General features: G+C 41.2%; 1 protein-coding gene and 1 long non-coding RNA gene across 9 annotated transcripts in view; one reads left to right on the top strand and one right to left on the bottom strand.

The window, feature by feature from the left end:
* Positions 1–4,594: 4,594 nt before the first annotated feature.
* Positions 4,595–6,059, bottom strand: LOC125141479. 2 transcript variants are annotated; one of them, XR_007140863.1, is made up of 3 exons: positions 5,913–6,059; positions 5,080–5,196; positions 4,595–4,646 (listed from the first exon to the last, which is right to left on the bottom strand). It is a non-coding gene; the product is annotated as an uncharacterized LOC125141479 (long non-coding RNA). The 2 variants fall into 2 exon arrangements; XR_007140864.1 differs by lacking the exon at positions 5,913–6,059 and adding an exon at positions 5,638–5,699.
* Positions 6,060–15,328: 9,269 nt separating this feature from the next.
* Positions 15,329–19,416, top strand: part of LOC113651658 — a 187,773-nt gene continuing 183,685 nt past the window's right edge. For 6 of the 7 annotated variants that reach the window (XR_007140702.1, XR_007140700.1, XR_007140701.1 and 3 more), the window contains exons 1-2: positions 15,342–15,493; positions 15,725–15,902. The gene's annotated coding sequence lies outside the window, so the exon portion shown is untranslated. Of the gene's footprint in view, positions 15,494–15,724; positions 15,903–19,416 lie in introns of all 7 variants that reach the window. The other variant, XM_047814376.1, reaches the window with a different exon arrangement.

The following is a 19,416-nucleotide window of genomic DNA, read 5'->3' as shown; positions in this document are numbered from 1 at the left end:
AGTAAATGGGATCATGTCTTTCATGCCTCCACAACTGAGAAGTGAACGTGGGGTTTTCTTCTCAAATCTGAGCTCCTTCCCTGTTTACAGAGTGACGTCACATCAGCACGACTGCACACAGCATCAGAAATAAACAAAGTCAAACTTCTTACCTTTAAATGAGTCACACTGTATATACACAAGTATTAGCTTTAGATGGATCAACATACAGACATTCGTTTGTTCAATCTAAAACACTGACTATACACATAGCAGGAAATCTAACCCACCTTGTAGGTACAAATCTAACACAACACTACTGTGTGTTACACTAAAGGATTTGTGTAGGTGGGCTTCAGGGGGCTATAAGTGACATGGTAGAATGTAGTGTACCAATGTGTAATATTTTATCAGTACATAATGATGAACAAACAAAACCAGTCTGTTATTAATGTTGTACAACAGAAATATAGATTCACTACAGCTGCTTATAAATACAAACACAGTCCACAGCTTAATGTCTCCAAAATCCACAGAAAGGTTCCAAAGAACGAAACCTGACGTCTCTTCAACAGTAACGGTGATAAACCTGACCGACCGTCATGTGCGACCGTCTTTGTGTTCACCGTCTGTTTTTACCACATCCACCATCTTCTGATGCAGTGAACCAGACAAAAAACTGTCTATAATTCAACCACAACAGATTAACAACAATCACGACCCAAGAACAAGAATGTGATCATTAACAGTTTGGTGTCTTTGTCGAGCGCCAAGTAGAACAAAACAGGACTTTTTAATAACAGCGGTCATGACACTACACTCACCTGTGACACATTATTCATCCTCTCTCTTTTTACCTGCTTGTACACTTGATAAGCAAAGAACAAAGAACCCCATCAAAATAAAAGTCTTCATATAAAAAGTCACATTTAAACTCCATCCTCTACAAACAGGTCAGTGTTAGAGAAAGAAAATCTTAATCACACATCTGAGTTCGCTGCCTAGCTTGTTTCTAACATAATAAGAAGATAAAGCTGAACATTTTCCCACTTCGTCTGTCCAATGTGTCGAGGTCCAAAATGATGGTTGATGTTTTATTGACCACGAGCTCAGTCCTTGGTAAAGTTTAGCAGTAGTGCAGACTGAAGGAGACTTTTGTTTGTCCTTCGTATTGGGTTAAAGTTTTAAAAAGCATTTATGTTTTATTTTTATTAGAAAGAACAATTGAGTAAAAAAGCCATGACAGAGTGAATCTCCCCACAACACTGTGTCACACACAACACAAGATGAAAAGTGCCAGAGGTTTGTGTAAAGATGATTAGAGGAACTATTAACACACATTAATCCAAACAGTGCAGTTCAGTGTTACATTAAAATAATAAACCATGCAGTAATACAGTTATAAATAAAAATACTCACTCAGCTTTTCTGGAGGCTTTGACCACTGGCAGCAGCTTCAGAAGACATTCATCTGATGGATCATATTTACTCAAATTAAACACATCCAGCTCCTGTTCTGAGGTCAGTAACACAAACACCAGAGCTGACCACTGAGCAGGAGAGAGACTGGTGTCACTGAGACGACTGTAACCTCCTCTGTTCAGGTAAGTTTGTACTTCCTGCACTAGAGAATCATCATTCAGTTCATTCAGACAGTGGAACAGATTGATGGATTTCTCTGGAGATGGATTCTCCCTGATCTTCTCCTTGATGTACTCCACTGTTTCCTGTTTGCTGTGAGATCTGCTTCCTGTCTGTGGCATTAAGTCTCGTAAAAGAGTTTGATTGGTCTCCAGTGAGAGACCCAGAAGGAAGCGGAGGAACAGGTCCAGGTGTCCATTCTCACTCTGTAAGGCCTTGTCCACTGCACTCCTGAGGAGATCAGACATGTTTGGATTTCTGATGAAACTTTTAAGATCTTTCTTCTCTAACACATTTCTCTTTTTTGAGATGAAATACAGAAATGTGTATAAAGCAGCCAGAAACTCCTGAACACTCAGATGTACGAAGCTGAACACCTTCCCCAGGTGAAGCCCAAACTCCTCTCTGAAGATCTGGGTACACACTCCTGAGTACACCGACACTTCTCTGACATCAATGCCACACTCTCTCAGGTCTTCCTCATAGAAGATCAGGTTTCCTTTCTCCAGCTGGTGGAAAGCCAGTTTTCCCAGTGCCATGATACTCTCTGTGGTCTGCTGAGGATCAGGGTCACATTTCTGATGGTACTTTTGTTCCTTGTGTTTGATCTGAAAGATCAGGAAGTGTGTGTACATTTGAGTCAGAGTCTTGGGGATCTCTCCACGCTTTGCTTCACCCAACATTCTCTCTAGAACAGTGGCTGAGATCCAGCAGAAGACTGGGATGTGGCACATGATGTAGAGGCTTCTTGAAGACTTCAGGTGAGTGATGATGTTATCAGCCAGGCTCTGATCACTGATCCTCTTCCTGAAGTACTCCTCTTTCTGAGGATCACTGAAGCCTCGTACCTCTGTTACCTGGTCTACACACTCAGGAGGGATCTGATTGGCTGCTCCTGGTCTTGTGGTTATCCAGAGGAGAGCAGAGGGAAGCAGATTCCCCTTGATGAGGTTCGTCAGCAGCACATCCACTGAGGCTGACTCTGTCACATCACACAATCTCTCATTCTTCTGGAAATTTAGAGGAAGTCGACACTCATCCAGACCATCAAAGATGAACACCACTTTGTAGGAGTCACAGTCTATTGATTCTAGTTCTCTTATTTCTGGGAAAAAGTGATGAAGAAGTTTCATCAGACTGAGATTTTGCTGCTTCATCAGATTCAGCTCTCTAAAGGGAAGTGGGAACATGAAGGTGACGTCCTGATTTACTTCTCCTTCAGCCCAGTCCAGAATGAACTTCTGCACAGAGACTGTTTTTCCAATTCCAGCAACTCCTTTAGTCAGCACAGTTCTGATGGACTTGTCCTTAAAGATCTCATTACATTTGATGGGTTTCTCCTGTGTTGCTGGTCTCCTGGACGCTGCCTCAATCTGTCTCACCTCATGTTCATTATTGACGTCTCCACTCCAACCCTCTGTGATGTAGAGCTCAGTGTAGATCTCATTCAGAAGTGCTGAGCTTCCAGGCTGTGAGATTCCTTCATTAATTATTTTAAACTTCTCTCTCAGATCGGACTTCAACTTTGTCTGATACACAGAGACGAGTTCTAATAAACAAAGTAATAACTAGTTTAGTAATAAATAGTTATAATGCAAAATCGTACAAACACTGCTATTAATTCCTGACTGATGGACTAAATATTATTGAAGCTGGACCATGAACAGATACAACATGATATTAAAATTAAATTTAAAACTAAAAGTCTTCATGTCTAAAACTATTTCCTCTCTCTAAAGTGAAGCTGATGGAATAAAGTCATGACTCAGAGCTCTTACTGTTGTGCAGTGTGTTAGCGAGATCTGTGTGGTTCATGTTCTTCAGGACGTGCAGTGTGATCTTCAGCGCTCCGTCTCTGACGCTGTGCAGATCCTCCTCATCCTCCACCTCCCTCTCAGTGCATGCTGGGTAATCTGGACTCAGGAGCTTCCTAAACCTCTTCAGCTCATTCTTTATCAGAGTGATGACTTTGTGTTCCAGCTCCTGGTTAGAAACACACAGGAACAGATCTAAATATTATCATCTTACAGTGAGAGAGACTTTTATTTTATCACAAGAATAAAAGTCTATTTTTATTATCACATTTAAAACTCATACAACTGATTACCCATAATGCTGCTGTACATCAAGACATGACAAGGGATCACAACACACACATTACACACAACACACACATTACACACAACACACACATTACACACAACACACACATTACACACTTTAAACACAACACACACATTACACACTTTAAACACAACACACACATTACACACATTACACACAACACACACATTACACACATTACACACAACACACACATTACACACAACACACACACACAGGACACACAACACACACAGGACACACGGGACACACAACACACACAGGACACACGAGAAACACAACACACACAGGACACACAACACAAGACACACGGGAAACACAACACACACAGGACACACGGGAAACACAACACACACAGGACACACGGGAAACACAACACACACATTACACACAACACACAAATTACATACAACACACACTTTATACACAACACACACATTACACACATTACACACAACACACACATTATACACAACACACACATTACACACATTACACACAACACACACATTACACACAACACACACATTACACACAACACACACATTACACACAACACACACATTACACACTTTAAACACAACACACACATTACACACAACACACACATTACACACTTTAAACACAATACACACATTACACACAACACACACATTACACACAACACACACATTACACACTTTAAACACAACACACACATTACACACTTTAAACACAACACACACATTACACACTTTAAACACAACACACACACTACACACAACACACACAACACACACTTTAAACACAACACACACATTACACACTTTAAACACAACACACACATTATACACTTTAAACACAACACACACACCTTGAATATAGAGTCCAGCTGATTTGTGCTGATGTTTGATTTTTGTGGTCTGTGAACAAACAAAACCCATCATGTAATATGGACTATATGTATTCATAGCTGCACAAATCACACACTAATAAATACACACACAGATATTTAACACTATCCTCTTAACACAATACACTGATTTCAGGATTTCCTAACTGACACCAACATGTTTAGAAATAAATGTTTGAATAAATGGATAAAATCTTTATATAGTCATTAATGTCCCAGGTGTAAATGTTCTTCTGTAGCACCACAGACCCTCCAGCTCAGGGACTGCAGACTGAACTGAACTCTTAAAGCACTTTTCCTCACTGCCAGTCCGAGAGCTGCAGCACTGCACAGTTAAGTGTTTTACTGCTTCAACACCTGATAAAGCTCATGAAGGGCTTCATAATGAGACGAGTGAGTTTGATCAGGTGGAACACTGCTGTAAAACACCTCACTATACTGACCTCACATCAGTAGAACTGTCTCTGTCTCTGAAGTAAATTGGACGTCCCATTGACTTGTCACTCTTCATGGACACACAGCTGGGTTCTGGTGAGTCTGATCTCTTTCCCTCCATCATTCTAGAACAGAAATATCAGCAATAATTAATACTCAGCACTGTTAAACAATGTGTTCATCATTAAACACCAATAATTCCATCTTTTTAATTCAGATCCAGTCTGTACACTTATTCAAACAGGAGACAGGAGACAGAAAGTCAGGAATTACACTGATATCAGGAGTCCCAATCACAGCTAACTGACTCAGCTGGGTCTTAAAGCCTGTAGAGTTCACTGACACAAAGCTCTGCTGCTCTTATGCTCCACATTACACCGTCCTTTTTACTCTTCTCTCAGTGAATGATTTGTCTAAACTGTTCTTAGATCAGATCAGTGATATATTCACTGCTATTAAACACCTTAAAGTTGACTTCCTGTGTTAACTAGTGAGTGTTTAGAGATACAGATGTGTTCCCATGAGACGGTGTGTATTTATTACTGGTGAATGTAAAAGTAAGTCACCTCTCGTCTTTCTTTAAGTCCTGTTTCCCAGACACACTCATGTTGGAGGTCATGTCTCCTTCTCCAGATTACAGCAGGACACACGTTTACTTCACTCCAACATCGGTGTGTTAAATTAAACCCTGAATCAGCACAGAGTTCACTTACAGGAAATAGTCACGCTATCAAGTTATAAAACAACCTGTGTACATTAAAGCTTCAGTACAAACCCACAAAACTCTTCTGTATCTAGTGTCACTTCAGTGTGTTTATATATTAGAGCTTTAGATACTCACTGTGTTTTTACTCCTCAAATCTTTTACTTTTCACTCGTCACTAAATGGAGCTGCTGATTTTCACTCTTACTGACACTGGTCTAACTGGTTTGTCTGGTTTATGCTGACGTGTGTGTGTGTGTGTGTGTGTGTGTGTGTGTGTGTGTGTGTGTGTGTGTGTGTGTGTGTGTGTGTGTGTGTGTGTGTGTGTGTTTGTGCACTAAGGTAAAGTATAAAGCTAAAGTATAACATACACTAATGCTGCTTACAATAGAATGCACACACAATGTGATTAAAGCCGAGCTTTTATACTTTTTTACTGTGGCCAGTTAGATTTGGCTGTCAGGTTTGGTTGGCTTTAGACGACTACCATCTTATTTCACAAACACTTCTCGGTTCCCACGAATATCTCGCCGTCGACTCTGTGTGCGCTGCTAATGTCTTTTTTCCCTCTATTCTCAAGGTTAACACTTCTATATATGGTCATATGGTTGCAGTAAACTTCCTGCAACTTGTCAGGCTGTGATTATATAAGACTGAAGCTTTCTCTTGCCGTGGAATTCGGCAGCAAGCTATAAAACACTGCGCGTGCAGATACTCTCAGTAATACACAGTAGGCTTTATAAGCGTTCACTACAAGAAAGTTTACAGTAAAATAAACAATATTAAACTAATCAGCTCTATTACATGAGAACACACGATTAGAAGTAAAAGAAAAGCATTTCAGAATTTTCTTGAACATTCTGAAAATACACCATAACACATAATGCATTATTGTCTTCTTTTCCTTGGGAATCTTCTTCCAGCTGTCTAGGTATACCCTCGGTCTCTTTTAAACACTCATACTCAAATATTTCAACTCTTCAACCAATTCTTCAACCTTTTGTATTTTTACATCAATTTTTCTTTATTCATTATACATTTCGATTTTCTTTCCCTATTTCTCCTTCTCTTTGTATTATCTATGTCTGTCTGTTTACTGACAGATAAGTTAATAATTGGTCGTGGTGTACCTTTATATTTATTATCATTTATTTGCTGAGAACCAGTATTAAGAGAACCAGTGTCAGGTATGTAGAGTCCTGTAACTCCATCCTGTACATGCCAGTGTCTGATATCTCGTGCATGCCGCTGGCTCTCAACAATTTAGATTTGTTCTTGTCTTAGTGCCACTGCAGGATGACTGTGCATGTTGTGGATTAACCTGCTTGCCATCAGCAGAAGCAGAAGTTATTGAGTGGTTGAGTATAAAACAGATGTTTTTGTAGTCCTTAAATGTCTTAATTATGTATTCAAATACAAACAGAGAAACTTAAGAAGACTTGTGTAAAGGAAGAATATATATACACACACACACACACACACACACACACACACACACACACAAATATATATATATATATATATATACACACACACACATAAAATCACCACGACTTCCATTATAGAACTGCACTTAGTCACTCTAGTAGTGACTCGAATTAAAAAAATTAAAAAATAAAACAAATGTGTTGTTGTGAGGTGTGGACTCAGGGAGGGGGATTAAAGGTGGTAAACCTCACTAACTTAATTTATATTAATAATCGCCTCAGATTTACATTATCTCACTAACTTCTTTTAAATTAATAATTGCCTCAGTTTAACTTTGCCTCACTAACTTAGTTTATATCAATAATCGCCTCAGATTTACGTTACCTCACTGACTTAGTTGATATTAATAATCGCCTCAGATTCACCTTACCTCACTAACTTAGTTTATATTAATAATTGCCTCAGATTTACTCTACCTCACTAACTTAGTTTATATCAATAATCACCTCAGATTTAATAAAATAAAATAATAAAATAAACAAATCACCTGAACGGCTTCCCAGGCGGCTGGAACACCAAATTCCCTCCTCTGAAGCTGTAGATCTTTCTGTAGTCCCTCCTCTACCGAACCGATCCTTTATCGCCATAGCAACGATACTCCAAAGCCCGATACTCCAAAGCCCGCAACTCCAAACTTGCATGTTTTGAATAATTATTTGCTTTTGAAATATGTTTGCAGTGTTTTGTTAGACATGGTGTATTGTGTTAGTTTATTATTGTATTTTGAAAATTAGTTTTGGGGGCGCGTGTTTTCAAAACACTACACACACAATTAGCACAACCACACACCCAATTAGCAAAACACTACAGATCCCTTGCATAATTAAACACTCTTGTAAAAACTATACACTTCTGTTTAAAAACCACACTTTGTTACCATATGAAACACGCACGTTTCATCACATTACTATACTCTGTTTGCACGAGTTACACTCTGCTGTGATAAACTTTCCTCAACTATGGACTTCCTCTGCCCTATGTTCACTAAACCCAAGAAAACTTCTTGTTCTGCTCCTTGACTTTCAGATGTGCTGCGCAACAATCGAAGAGAGCTAAGATCATCAGAGAGAAAGTGGAAGAAATCACAACTTGATGCAGATCTTGATTTTTACAGAACACTTCTTGTCAAGTTCTCCTCAGATTTGACTTCTGCCAAGACTTCCTTCTACAAGGAAAAGCTTGAAGCTTCCTCACATGTCCCTCGTAAATTCCACAACATCATCTCTTCTCTGCTCAACCCCCCGGCTCCATCTTCTTCATCCTCCCTGACTGCAGAAGACTTTGCTTCTTTCTACCAGGAGAAGATTGAGGAAATCTGCTGGACCTTCACTTCAGCCCCGACTGCACTTACATCTCAGAGTATGCATTCCCCTACACCTTTGTTGTCACATTTCTCAACTGTGGCAGCAGAAGAGATTTTACGACTCATCCAGTCCTGCAATCCTACCACCTACTCATTGGATCCACTCCCTACCACTATGCTCCAGACCATCTCACAAGACCTCTTGCCCTTCATTTCCACTATCATCAATAGGTCCATAGCATCTGGTCAGGTACCAACTACTTTCAAGAGAGCAAGGGTTATTCCCATCCTAAAGAAACCTGCTCTGGATCCATCAGACATCAGTAACTACAGACCGGTATCACTTCTCTCATTTCTTTCAAAAATTCTTGAACGCATTGTCTATAATCAACTGTCTGTCTATCTCTCACAGAACAACCTCCAAGATCCCAAACAGTCTGGCTTTAAAGCAGCTCACTCTACAGAGACAGCCCTTTTGGATGTCTCTGAGAAGCTACATACTGCTAGATCAGCCAAACTGTCATCTGTCCTTATCCTCCTTGACCTTTCAGCAGCGTTTGATACGGTCAACCACAAGACTCTCTTATCCACCCTCAAGAGTCTTGGGATTTGTGGATCAGCTTGGGAATGGTTTGCCTCCTACCTGGAAGGACGCTCATATCAGGTACCATGGAGGACATTGACATCTGCTCCACGCAGACTCTCCACTGGCATCCCACAGGGCTCAGTACTTGGTCCTCTTCTTTTCTCCCTGTATACTCACTCTCTTGGGGAAGTTATTTCATCACATGGGTTCTCTTACCACTGCTATGCTGATGATACACAACTTATCTTCTCTTTCCCACCCTCAGATGCCACAGCTTCTGACCAGATCTCAGCATGTCTGGCAGAAATTTCACCATGGGTGACTGCTCATCAGTTAAAGCTCAATCCTAGCAAAACTGAACTGCTGTTCATCCCAGGTGATTCATCCCCAGGTCATGATCTTGCTATATCCTTGCACAACGATCTGATCTCCCCTTCAGCCACAGCTCGCACCCTTAGGGTAACCATGGACAATCAACTGTCCTTTTCCTCTCATGTTGCTAATGTTTCTCGCTCATGTCGGTTTCTTCTCTACAACATTAGGATTCGGCCATTTTTGTCCACACAGACTGCTCAGGTACTTGTTCAGTCTCTTGTCATTTCTAGACTGGATTACTGCAATGCACTGCTGGCAGGTCTACCTATGAACGCAATCCGTCCTCTGCAAATGATCCAAAATGCAGCTGCCCGGCTTGTTTTCAACCTGCCAAAGTTCTCCATACCACCCCGCTGCTGCGATCCCTCCACTGGCTTCCGGTAGCTGCACGCATCCGATTCAAAACACTGATGCTGGCCTACAAAGCCAAAAATGGACCAGCTCCCTCTTACCCCAAAGCCCTCATCATTCCTCGCACTGCACCCCGCAACCTCCGATCTACCAGCACTGCTCGACTGGTTCCACCATCTCTCAGGGTAAGAGGCAAGTATACTACAAGACTCTTCTCTGTTCTGGCAACAAGGTGGTGGAATGAACTTCCACTAGAGGTCCGACAGCTGAGTCACTGGCTATTTTCAAGCGGCGGTTGAAGACCTACTTATTCAGGAAACACTTCAAATAGCACTTCTTTCCTTATCTTTTGCATTAAAAAAAAAAAAAAAAAAAACCTTTGACACTTTTTCATTGTAACTTTGAACAAATGTTTTAACACTAGAAGTCCCAGAGATTTGTAACCCTCCTTTAGCCAAGTGGATACTAACTGGCTAGTCTTTTGGCTATCATTAGCATCAATTCATGTGTAAATATGGTCATTACCTAAGCAATCTGCAGAGGGGTTGGGGGTGTGTGTGAATGGTTGCTGGTGGCTTGTTTGTATGTGTGGAGGAGGGAGGGCTGCTAATTCCTTTTGTGCTGAGGTGGATCACGTCCTACAACCCTGGTCTACATATCACTGTTGATGAACAGCTTTTCCCGTCAAAGACTCGCTGCTGTATCCTGCAGTATATTGCAACTAAACCTGACAAGTTTGGGATCAAGTTTTGGGTGGCTTGCGACCTAAAATCCAAGTACATTTGTAATGTCCTCCCATATCTTGGCAAGGACCCTAGTCGTCCCAGTGGAGAGAGAGACTGTCTGAAAATGTAGTGATGAGGCTGATGGAACCATTCCTAGACAATGGCAGAAATGTTACCACGGACAATTTCTTCACATCGCTGTCACTTGCGCATAAACTTCTTAGCCGGAAAACCACCATCCTCAGCACAGTCAACAAGATTCGCCGGGAAATCCCTCAATCCGCTAGACACACAGATCGCAATGAATTCACCAGTCAGGTATGTTGCAGGTCTTTTGTGGTTCTATGTTTATGTGTTTCTAATTTTTATAATCAACACTGCCAAGTGTGTCATTGTGTCATTGTGTGTAAAAGTGCTATGAAAATAACAATTTATCTTATTTATTAGGTGTTTTCAACCACTGCTGCTATGCTGACGGCATATGCGCCCAAACGGAAGAAGACCGTCTACATTTTTAGCAGCATGCACAGAGTGATTCAGACTGATAATACCACCAAAAGGAAGCCAAACACTGTCACCCTTTACAACACCACAAAGTGCGGTGTGGATGTGATGGACCAGATGGTGCGGGAGTACACTGTCCGCACAGGGACATGGCCCTGGCCAGTTTCCGTGTTCTATAACATGATTGACATGGCAGCACTGAATGCACAAGTGCTGTATCAAGCATGCACCGGAAGGCAGGAAAGACGGGTGGACTTCCTGGTGGAGCTTGCAAGAGAGTTGGCTAACTCTCATATGTGTGCGAAGAAGGCAAGAAAAGAACAATTGCTTCGGACACAACCCTCCACACCTAGCCCTGGAAAAAGAGCCATGTGTCAGGTCAAACACCAATGCAAGAACAATCATGCCACTGTGCGATGTGTTCACTGCTACAGATACACATGTGGTAAATGCAGACGGGAGATACCATGGCAGTGCCAGGATTGTGAGTGATTGCTGGAATGTACTCACTCACTTTTTATTGAGTAAATATGTGTACAAATGGTTGGTTTCTTTATTTTATTTTGTACTATTTTTATCAATAAATCTCAGCAACAAAGAAAAAAAACATGTGTGTTGATTTCTCCCCTAAGATGGCAAAGTGAAACACAAGTTTCCTTGAAGTGGCTCAGCATGGCCCCACATTGTTTACATAACAAAAGCAACTGTTCACAGCTGATTAAGGATATTAGCCTAAAGCCTTCCAGCCCATCGGCTGTCCTGCTGGTTTTATAGGTAGAAAAGACAAATGGCTGCTCTCTGGGACTGCTAGTGGTATCTTAAGTATGTAACCTACTCATGGTATCTTAAGTATGTAACCTAGTGAACCAGCATCAATGTATTCAATGTTAGAGATTTAAGCACTTATGTACGTCGCTCTGGATAAGGGCGTCTGCCAAATGCTGTAAATGTAAATGTACTTCCCTATGATTAGAGTAGGCTACCATCAATAAAGTACAAATATAATGTAAATTCACCAAACACTACACAAGACCAATGTTGCAGACTGAAGAAACTCATTTTATTTGTCAACACGCCCAAAATGTTGACATGGAGATTCATAATACTGTAACAAAATGTCACTTTACGTATTGTACTGTAAGTTTCCTGTTAAAAAAAAAATAGACATTGTCTCTTCGCCTAGCTGGATCTGGTCAGAGAATTTCATCAACATCGCAGGCAATGTCTTACTCTTTCTCTAACTCTTTCCATTGTGCTTGAAGACCGACGAACTGCTGCTTTTTATAGTGCTTATACACCTGATTGGTGTGTCTACAATTAAGCAAACAAGTGTTTGCACAGCTGATGACTGTGTTGAACCGACTGGTTGGACGATGCAGTAATTTGACAGTCAGTGCTTTGGTTTTGCAAGGAAGTGACTTCATGATAGATTTTTGTGTGTAATGTATGTTAAGTGTGTTTAGTGTTTTGCAAATCACTGTGTGTAGAGTTTTGCAACAAGTGTGAGGAGGAATGTACTTATAGTAAATATGGGCTGATGTTTTGCCTCTTGAGTGTAAGGTTTTGCTAATAGTGTACTACTTTTAATTTTAGTGTGTAAGCAATCCAAAAAAGCTGTAACCCCCATTTGTGAAAACTTCAAGTATATAAATATTGTAACAGTGACTACTGAATATATAAATGTAACGGTCATGGTGTTAGATGTACAGAATAACATGTCTGCACTGGAGGTCATAAAGATTTAAATTTGACTAAAGTATAAACTCTGAAAGTTGAAAGAATTAAAGAAACTAAGCATGTTACTGGCTTCAGTATACGTGACACAGAATTACACACGACTGAACTCTATTGGTCGTGTTTTCAGCACTAGAGAATGTGATGTGGAGAGAAATCACAGGATCCTATTCTCAGTGATGCACATTCTTACTTGTCACATCTGTACACAGATGTTCATGTTATATTTTTATCCTGATATTAGAACCTTGTGTTCAGGTGGACACTTTATTTCTCACTGATGGTAACACCTCAATTTACTATCAGACAAATAAACCAAACACTTCATCATTTCTCTTCCAGTCTGCGTCTCTGTAATCTGACAGAGGAAAGCTGTAGAGTTCTGTCCTCAGTTCTCAGATGGGCTGAAGGATCCACACTGTACACTGGAGAAACTGAGGCACACACACACACACACACACAGTGTTTATTAGTGACTTAACACACACCATGTCCCAGTGAGTGTGATTAACTGAACACCAATAACACACCCACTGGGCCTCATTTACAGTGTTAGTTTTAAACATTTATTTATTTGTAAATCATCTGCAGGAGAATTTATTTACTACTAAACAAACCTGTGTAGAAAATGTAGAATTTAATGACAGGTTCTCATACGGTCGAGTTTCAGAGCAACTTTAAGTTTTATTTTATTATATTAACTGAATGTTCACGATGACTGTAAGTGCTGCTCTAACCTGCATTGATCAGGCACAAACACATCTGTTAAAAAAATCCCAGTTTATATTCAACAGAACACAAAGGCATACAGACCGCCTGAAGATCACAACCTAAAGACTCACATTAAAGACATTGTCATGGATAAGGGCTTCTGATAAATACTGTAAATGTCATAGCACTGAAAGTCCTTGTGCTGCATAAACAGACCCTATAACTGTTATAACTGTTATGTGAACAACGTTAGATAGTTACATCTAAGCTGGTTAAATATGTCTTCAGTACGAACATGACCCAGTTATCTAGCCTCAGCTAGCTAGACTGTTCTTGCAGATTTAGGGTGAGATGGTTAGGTTTATTAAAGCTATATAAATTACATATTTCACTTTGCAAGTAAGAATTTAACAGGCTTACAGTTAAATTCTGAGGTTCTTCATTAATAATGCAGTTTATGAACACTTTTCCAATTTTGACACACAACATCATGACACAATATTTTAGCAAACAAATTCAGGTTCTGCTCTTAATATAATAGAATTATTTTACTGTCATTGTACAAATGTTTAATGAAATAAAGGAAGAATTTCTGTGTGTGTGCCCTGCGATGGGTTGGCACTCCGTCCAGGGTGTATCCTGCCTTGATGCCCGATGACGCCTGAGATAGGCACAGGCGTTCGGATAAGCGGTAGAAAATGAGTGAGTGAGAGTGAGGAAGAATTTCACTGTTTTTCCCCCAACATAATCAGCTCCAGTTTTTCTGTTTTGTTGCTTGTTTATTAGGAGTTTGTGAAGAGGATGTTGGGCAGTGCAGGTTTATGTGCTGCTCTCTTTAGCCTTTCCTGTAGTCCTGCACAACATCCCTACTTTTGCCTATGTTCTTTGTGCCGCCTCCTGCATTTCCTGGCTGAACAGGAGACCAGGCTATCGCAGAACACTTTCAGACACACACACACAAACACACACACACACACACACACACACACACACACCAATTTAAATACAGTTTAAAAGATGCCTATCAGCCTTTAACACATGTCTTTGGACTGGGGAGGAAACCAGAGAACCCAGTGGAAACCCTGAGGTACTGGTAGAACATGCAAACCACACACACACACACACACACACACACACACACACACACACACACACACACACACACACACACACAGGGTTCACAAAAGTAGCCATGTATTTTTGAGAAGAAATGTTGTAACTCCTCTTCATGTGCCAGAGTCTTCATCATCTCCTCCTTCTCTTCTTGTAGGATTCTGTGAGCCTCTCGCTCTCACCCTCCTAAAACACACACATGGGGCAAGAGAGGTTTAAACTTCAGGGCAAATTAGACAAAAAGGAAACATTTAATGTATTATTTTTTGTTTTGTTTTGTATGTGTGTAGGTGTGTGTGTGTGTGTGTGTGTGTGTGTGTGTGTGTGTGTGTGTGTGTGTATGTGTATATGTATGTGTGTATTATTTCTAAATCTGTATATTTGTCTTTAATTATTTATTTATTAATATTTCTAATGCATATATTTAATGTTCTTTAATTTAAGACCCCATTTCCCTTGGTATCTTTTTAATTTGAATGACTTTGTGCTGCTAAAACTCTATATTGAATGACTTTGTTCTGCTGAAACATTAGTGTAGCCCAGCTGGGGTTATATTAAGTATCATTTCTTTTATTTTCATGTAATGGGGCATTTATGGTTGTTTGTGGTTCATATAATATCATAACTGTGTCTTTGTGATAAAATAATTGTGCACGTCCCCTTTAAGAGTTTGTTAGTAATACACTGTCTAAAAACGTGGCTTTGCCCAGCAGGTTAGTTCATTTCTTTCTGATTGGCCCTTGTCCTTCTTATTCCCGCCTCTGCAGGTATACTGAGAATTATGATTGGATGAAGGGGTGGAGTTTAGAGCTGCAGATCGGTGTGAGAGGTTTGTTGTTTGTCTCCTGCGAGTTTTAAGGCTAATATATAGAGTAAATAACCACTGACAAAGTGTGTTAAAGCGTCTGTATTTGTCTGACCGAGTGTTATTACTACTTTTATTTGTGTATATAATGTGTACAAGAGTAAAGTTTACGACTTGTTTCTTCTGAGTCTGCTGCACAGACAGCCGAAGCTACGCTAATCCTCCTGACTATCTGACTGCTTTCCTACACTTTAGTTTAGTTAACGATGTGACTGGGAGGAATTCATGGACCAGTTGGGACTTACCTCGGACGGGCTTTGGAGTATCGTTGCTATGGCGATAAAGGATCGGTTCGGTAGAGGAGGGACTACAGAAAGATCTACAGCTTCAGAGGAGGGAATTTGGTGTTCCAGCCGCCTGGGAAGCCGTTCAGGTGATTTGTTTATTTTATTTCAGCTCGTAAGGGTGCAAAGATATCTACACTGTGTGAAAACTACATATCCCATGATGCTTTGTAGACGGGCTACTGTTAGCATGTGGCTAATGTTCGGTAAGCACCCATAGATATCTACACTGTGTGAAAACTACATATCCCATGAACACTTGTACTGTAGACGCGCTAATGTTAGCATGTGGCTAATGTTCGGTAAGCAGCCATAGATACTGTATCTACACCTAGATACGGATTTTATTCACATATTCGATTCTTCTAGTAACTAATATAACAATTGTAATATCCGACATTTGAAATGTGTCTTTTACACTTTAGTAACTTGTATTATCGCTGATTGTAGTTCGTCACTGTGTGAAAACTACATATCCCATGAACACTTGCGCTCTATACGCGCTAATGTTAGCATGTGGCTAGATGTCGCCTTGGCTACGGCAGTTCATTGGACCGAATGCGTCAATAGAGCCGCCATCTTGGAACGGGGACCCCTCCTCTTTAATGTATCAGCGTCAATGTAGGCAAAGGGAAATAAAATCACCATAAATCGTCATTAATGCCATTTTCTAGTTTTTTTGGTTCGTTCCAACAGTCAGACATGTATTTATCATTAAGTCCAGAGAAAATGTAAGGTTTTGGTATGAAGATAATCTACTTTTTCACAATATAATGCTGATGTCTCTGTTTATCACTTGGGAATCTACAAAGATTCAGATTATTTTATTTAATATTTAATGTCAGCAATCAAAGCTATTTTCATGGTAAAAAATTCTATTATAAAAACACAAATATCTTATAAATACAATAAAAACAAAACAAGTATAAACAGTCATATTATATGATTTTTTATTTTAATTAACATACGATATAAAAAAATCCAAACGCTTTTCAGACATAATGTCATTAAATCTGTCCTTAAGTGAAGTAACATGATAAAAGAGCATTGTAGAGGTTCTAGCCCTTTTTTAGGGTGGCTCCAGCCCCCTGTGTGTGATCTCAGCCACCCTAAAACTATAAGTATCATTTTTACTTTCAAAAATCAACATTAGGTTAAAATGCAGGACGTGTCATCGATGGGAAAGAAAATGATTTATCAGTTTGATCCATGAGCGAATCTTTTACGTACGTGTGTTCAAAAGTGTGTCATCGGCTGTCTGCTTTATCTGACCTGAGAAGCACAGAGTCAGTCAGAGCTGGAGGCGTTTATCTATAACGTTAATCGGCAGAAAGCCACAAAGACGGTTATAGAAGGTGTTTTATAAATGTGATAAATGTTATAAATTTTACAAATTGTTTACTAGGTTGTGTTTTGTGTCAATACTAAATAAAACTTACATTTATTGATTTGGTCTTTGTGAATATTAGTTTATTAATGACTGCATTCATTGGACACACTGTTTGTACAGAATGCACACACACATGAACTGATCTGATTCAAGACTGGCATCATTACATCATGCATAAAATTTTGGTGTCCACTTTTGTCATTTTAAACAATAGCATAACTTTTGGCTTACTATGTAGTCATATACATAGATGTATATGATCCAAGATGGCGGCGCGGCAGTAGCACGCAGCAGCCTCTCCGGATTCAATACGGTGCTAATTACGTTTTTAAGTCTTTATTTACGGTTCTGAGCCCGACCATTGCTTCTACATGGATGCCAGAGACAGCGGTGTTCATGTATACAAACATGTATACAAACACCAGGACCTAATAAAGTACAGAAATCGTGTAACAACCAACCTGCACGATGATGTACTGGTTAGGCTTCGTGACCTCGGCTTGCTGCGGAGACCAGGCCTCCAGTCCCCGGTGTCGCCTGATACCAGAGACCAGGGGAGGGGACGCCGAAAGCGGTTCGCGAGGAAGCGGAAGCGCGGTAAGCGAGCGGGCGTCCGTGCTAGGCTAAAAACAAACCCTAGCCGGCCGGCTCTCCCATCCATTCTACTATCCAACGTTTGCTCCCTGGACAATAAACTGGACTACATCCGACTCGAACGCTCTACACGGAGAGAGGTTAGAAACTGCTGTGTGTTTGTTTTCACGGAGACGTGGCTCAGCGACAGAGTTCCGGACGCCGCCATTCAGCTGGACGGGCTAACTTCATTTAGAGCCGACAGAAATGCAGCTCTTTGCGGTAAGACTCGCGGTGGTGGTGTGTGTGTTTATATCAACACGGAATGGTGCAAGAACTCTGTGCTTGTTTCTACTTACTGCTCATCGTCAGTAGAGTTTGTGACTGTTAGATGCAGACCATTTTATTTACCACGGGAATTTACTACTGTTTACATTGTCGGAGTTTACATTCCTCCTAGCGCTAATGCTAAAGAGGCGCTAAGTGAGCTATACGGAGCTATTAGCGACCTACAGAATGTTCACCCCGACGGACTTTTTATCATCGCCGGAGATTTCAACCATGCAAATCTTAAGTCAGTGCTCCCTAAATTCCATCAGCATGTGGACTTTGCTACGAGAGGTGAAAACACGCTGGATCTTGTTTACACAAACATTCCCGGCGCGTACCGTGCGGAGCCCCGCCCCCACCTCGGCTACTCAGACCACATCACTGTTATGCTAATTCCAGCATACAGACCACTCGTCAGACGCTCAAAACCGGTTCTGAAGCAGGTGAAATCCTGGCCAGCAGGAGCCACTTCTGCTCTTCAGGACTGCTTTGAGTGCACTGACTGGAATATCTTCAGGGAGGCTGCAACCAACGGCGACTCCGTCAACTTGGAGGAGTACACGTCAGCAGTGACCAGTTACATCGGCAAGTGCATTGATGACGTGACCGTTTCCAAGACCATCACTACACGCCCCAACCAGAAGCCGTGGATGAATGCTAATGTGCGTGCTCTGCTGAGGTCTAGGGACCTAGCCTTCAGAACAGGGGACAGGGTGGCCCTAAGAACAGCAAGGGCCAAACTGTCCCGAGCCATCAGAGAGGCAAAGCGTGCACATGCCCAGACAATCCACAGCCACTTCCAGGACAGCGGAGACACCCGGCGCATGTGGCAGGGCATACAGGCGATCACAAACTACAAGACAGCTTCACCTGCTTGTGATAGCGACGCCTCCCTCCCAGACGCGTTGAACGAGTTCTACGCTCGGTTCGAGGTACAGAACAACGTTACGCCAAGGAAGACCATCCCTCGTCCCGACGACCAGGTACTCTGTCTATCCACGGCCGACGTGAGGAGATCTCTATGCAGAGTTAACCCACGGAAGGCTGCTGGACCAGACAACATTCCTGGCAGGGTGCTCAGAGAATGTGCGGAACAGCTAGCGGATGTCTTTACGGACATCTTCAACATTTCCCTGAGCAGCGCCGTTGTTCCTACGTGCCTCAAAACTACCACCATCGTTCCTGTCCCAAAGAAGTCTACAGTGTCTTGCCTCAATGACTATCGTCCCGTTGCACTCACACCCATAGTTATGAAGTGCTTCGAGAAGCTCGTCATGAGGCACATCAAGACCCAGCTACCACCCTCACTT

This window comes from Tachysurus fulvidraco, chromosome 1, assembly GCF_022655615.1.
Source record: "Tachysurus fulvidraco isolate hzauxx_2018 chromosome 1, HZAU_PFXX_2.0, whole genome shotgun sequence".
NCBI classification, from domain to species: Eukaryota; Metazoa; Chordata; class Actinopteri; order Siluriformes; family Bagridae; genus Tachysurus; species Tachysurus fulvidraco.
This window is presented reverse-complemented; position numbering and strand designations above follow the sequence as displayed.